This window comes from Palaemon carinicauda, chromosome 7, assembly GCF_036898095.1.
Source record: "Palaemon carinicauda isolate YSFRI2023 chromosome 7, ASM3689809v2, whole genome shotgun sequence".
Lineage (NCBI taxonomy): Eukaryota > Metazoa > Arthropoda > Malacostraca > Decapoda > Palaemonidae > Palaemon > Palaemon carinicauda.
In genome coordinates this window covers 84,277,942-84,282,908 of record NC_090731.1, presented here as the reverse complement: position 1 = coordinate 84,282,908, position 4,967 = coordinate 84,277,942, and positions in this window count along the sequence as shown.

Sequence of the window (4,967 nt, the reverse complement as noted above, 5' to 3'; positions counted from 1 at the left end):
ACAGAGTTGACTCTGCACCACTCTCTAAAAAACCTCTCACTTGGATTGGCAAACCTTGATGGTAGAAGTCCTCCTTGCTCTTGTAATAGCCCTAGCTGCCTCCTTCGAAAAACCTCTAGCTCTTGTGAGTTTTTTGATAATCTGAAGATAGTTAGATGAAGAGCTTGGAGATTTTGATGGTATCTTTTCAAGTGGGGTTGTTTGAGTAGATCTACTCTTAATGAAAGGCTTCTTGGAGTGCCTACCATCCATTCCAGTACCTCTGTGAACCACTCTCTCGAGGGCCAAAAGTGGGCCACTAGAGTCAATCTGGTCCCTTCGTGTGACACAAACTTTTGCATCACTTTGAAGGAATTTTGAACGGTGGAAATGCGTACACGTCCATGTCACGAGCTGTTTGACGCTCGACGTCGCGTTCTGCTTGATGCTTGACGTCACGTCTTGCTGGACGCTCGACGTCACGTCCTGCTGGACGCTCGACGTCACGACCTGCTGGACGCTCGACGTCACGTCCTGCTGGACGCTCGACGTCACGACCTGCTGGACGCTCGACGTCACGTCCTGCTGGACGCTCGACGTCACGTTCTGCTGGACGCTCGACGTCACGTCCTGCTGGACGCTCGACGTCACGTCCTGCTGGACGCTCGACGTCACGCTAGCTGGAAGCTCGACGTCCCGTCTGGCTGCTTGACTCCTTTGGGTTAAAGCGGCTGAAACACGACATTTAACGGGGGAGTTGAAAAGACGTTCGTCGTCAAGAACCTCTCGACTAGTAGCCTTACGATGCTTGGCATCCAGGTGTGAAGCTTCCTGACACTCAGGGTTCAGGCATGCTACTCTCTTGTTGTCCGCAGGCTGATAAACTTGCATGAGCGAAGATAGTTTTTGTTGCATATCTTGCAGCATATTAAAATTGGGGTCAATTTATTGTGGTACAGGAGACGTCACATCTACCACAAGCTCACTTTCTATTCTGTTTAAAGAAAGCGCAGAGCGTCCAAAGGACGATAACCAGTCTGACGGTGGAGGAAGAGCATGAACCTAGGTCATGCCAGGCTCAGAGAACTGTCCTGCAACTGGGTGAGTTGGACGTTTCTTGACAGTTGCCGACGTCCTTAAAGGACGTTTGGCAGGAGAGCTTTCTTCGGTAGAATGAAAACGCTCAGGACTTCTCCAAAGACTACAACCAGGAGCTTGCGGTGTCATGATAGGACGCTGATTGACCGTGTCCATCTTCCTCTTCAGAGGTCTGGAAGCTTGACGCCAGCCTCGTCTGGGCGCTGCGTTATCCGAAGATGACGAAAACACTTTTACCTCACCTTTCCTATGATGAAGGCGAGCGTCCTAGGAAGCGTCGACAGGTATGTTCGAGGGGACATCTACCCGGGATCTAAAGCCTCTTGTTTCCTTTTGTCGTTCGACATTCCTTCTCCCAGGGGTTGGGGAGCTTGGAAGAGGTCTATGGTCGATATTCCTTCTCCCAGGGGTTGGGGAGCTTGGAAGAGGTCTATGGTTAGAACGTTCGACATTCCTTCTCCCAGGGGTTTGGGAGCTTGGAAGAGGTCTATGGTCGACATTCCTTCTCCCAGGGGTTTGGGGAGCTTGGAAGAGGTCTATGGTTAGAAGAATGACAGGTCCTAACAGATGCACCATCTATTTGAGGGGTGGTGCTTAGGCCGAAACAAAGAGCCCAAAACTGGACAACTTCCTCCTATACACGAACCTTCAGGTATTGCTTGAAGTTCGGATGAATGAGGATGTGAAAGTAAGCATCCTGGAGGTCTAAAGAGACCATACAGTCGTCCTTTCTTACTGCTGCTAGGACTGATTTCGATGTCTCCATGAAGAACTGTGTCTTCTGAACGAAGGCGTTGAGAGCAATTACATCCAGGACCGGTCAATAGCCTCCTTCTCCAATAACAGAGACATTTGATGTTGCATAGCCTGTCTCTTTGGCTCCTCTCTGTATCTGGTAGAGGGGTCTATCGGAGTTACTATTAAAGGAAGTTTCACTAGGAAAAAGATTTTGCATCCCTCCTTTAGTAATAGTACGGACCAAAGGTCTGCTCCTCTCCTCTCCCAGGCTCGCCAGAATTTGTTTAGTCTGGCTCCTACTGTTGTTTGTGCGGTTTAGAGAAAAAAGTATGCAAAACCTTTCTTGCTGATTTAGACACCAAATCCTGTGTGACCTTTAGGGCTAAAGCGGAAGAAACCTCTTTCACCAACTCTTGAGGAAGAAGAGAGGAAGAAAAACGGGGGTGCGTACCTCAATTCTGACTCTTGAATGGGTGTAACCCCAATGGACAGAAAAGAACACATTTGGGCTCTTTTTTTTAAAGACCCAAGCTGAAAAAAAGGCTGCTAACTCATTGGAACCGTCCTTTAAGGCTTTTCTGAGACTATCAGTGTCCACAACTTTCAAGGCAAAAACCTTCTTCCCCAAGGCTCCCAGAGTCCAGTCAAGGAAATTGAATACTTCGAAAGCTCTGAAGACGCCTTTGAGAGGATGATCAAGCTCTGATGTTGACCAGAGTATTTGGTCCTTCTCAAGACCATCCGACGCTCCACTAGACTCGAAAAGTCTCCTTGGGCAGAGGTAGGAACTCCCAAGCTGAGAACTTCTCCCGTCTCGTACCAAACACTAGATCTGGAGGCCAATCTAGCCGAGAGAAAAAGGAAAAACAGTATTACCCTGGTTATTCTTGGATTGCATCCAGTTTCCCATCATCCTCAAAGCTCTTTTAGATGATCGAGGCAGCACCATCTTTGTAAACAGAGACTCCTTCGACGCCTTCCCTAGCGTAAACTCTGAAGGCGGGGAACGAGGAGCAGCAGGCACAAAATAATTCGGAAACTCTTCAGAAAAAACTCTCATGAGTTTCTTTAAGTCATCCGAAGGATGAAGGATCTTAGGATCTTCTCCTACGATAATTCCTGTAAAAGATAAATAGGGGAAAGGAGATCGTTGATCCCTTCCTCCTACAAGTCTGTAACCGAGGTAGAGACGTCTTGTGTCCTAGGAGTCAACTCCTTAACGTCCTGAATTCTGGCCTCAATGGGTCCAAGATCATCAATTACTTTTACTTACTTTTAGGGGATTATTTCTCGCCCTCCATCAGACACTAAGAGTTTGTTCAGGCGGGCCTTGGCGTGTGAAAATAATTTCTTTCCAGTTAATATTTTTCTCTGTATCTTTTTTATAACACCTGGCGTAACGATGTTCCAACACTAGACGCTTGCGGTCATTACGATCGGAACTAAGACGTTCGCGATCTCGATGTCCGGCTCGACTGGTGTAATCACGACGTCCGAGTCTTGATGCTCGACGTTACGTCTAACTGCTTGCTGCTCGGCGTCATGTTTGACACTCGACGTCAAGTCCAACTGCTGGATGCTTGACGCCATGGAACTGCTTGACGCTCGGCGTCACGTCTAACTGCTTGACACTCGATGTCAAGTCCAACTGGTGGACGCTAGCCGCCATGCAACTGCTTGATGCTCGGCGCCACGTGACTCTCAGAACAATGACATTCGCGATTTAGACGCTTGGAACTTTGCTTGACACTCGGCGTCACGTCCAACTGCTTGATGCTCGACGTCAGGTAACTGCTTGATGCTCGACGTCAGGTAACTGCTTGATGCTCAGCGTCATGTCTAACTGCTTGACACTCAATGTCAAGCCCAACTGCTGGACGCTTGACGCTCGGCGCCACGTGACTCTCGGAACAATGACACTCGGAACTATGATGTTCGTGTCTAGAATGTTTGCTCATCCAACAAGAGAGACAAAGAAGTTGCACTCAGTTTCAAACATCGTGTCAAACTCTTACAGCAGCGTTAGTAGCTTGCCGTCCAATGCTCTGACGCTTGGCATTATGTGAGATGACTTCCAACTACTCGACGCTTGGCGTGATGTAGTCCATTCCTTAACGCTCGGCGTCCTTCTTGACGCTAGCGTTAAGGTGTTAAGAATCTATACGCTAGACGAGCAACTCTCTTCTTGTCTAATAGGAAGGGAAATACGTAAGACGCCAGCCCTGTCTGTGAGCTGAGTCAACCGACGGCGAAGGTAACACTTTTACCTCGCCTTTCCCGTGGCGAGGGCGAGCGTTCTGGGAAGCGTTACCAGGAGCGCTCGAGGGGACATCTGCTCAGGCGGTAACGCCTCTCGTTTCCTTTTTCCGATAAACATTCCTTCTCCCAGGGGTTGGGTAGCTTGGAAGAGGTCTAAGGCTAGGATAACGACAGGGTCAAGCAGATGCACCCTCCACTGACTGATTAAATTCACTGCACTAATTTAGCACTGAAAATTGCACTTTTTATACTCTTTCACATAAGACCATAATTAGACCTGCCCGCCGCGAGAGATAATACTCTTCCACCAAGGGCTTGAATGAGAATGCAGTAGGTTATCTGATTAATATTGGAATTCCCAATTTCGAAAGAAAAAATAAATAAATAATGATACAAAGAAATTTGTGAGACTGTATCGATTGTCATAAAGTTAACTGTACGCTAGTTTTATTTAATCTCTGAAAATAGACCGATGATTATCTAAAGAAAGTATACTAAAAGGACAAATATTTTCTTAAAATAATATTTTCCTTTTATCTAATAAAAACTTGAATACTTTTGGTTTGTAAGTTAGTATTCAATTATCATTCTTTGCATAGAAAAAGAAAAGAAATTGCAAGTCATACTACGTAGTCTACGTAGTTTACGTCATATGATTGTCACAATCATATGACGTAAACTACGTAGGGTTGGCGGAGTGTTTTCCTTCTGCCATCATGTTTTTAAGAGTAGGTTCGTTATTTTTACAGTAGGTGGAAAAAAACTCCTAATCCTAACCCTTTCAAGTTACGAACATAGTGATTATAATCCAACCACTAACTCTGTCAAAATAAAACCAAATGAGCGAAAGCCAACAGTAAATTGTACATCACCAAGATAACAGCAATTATACA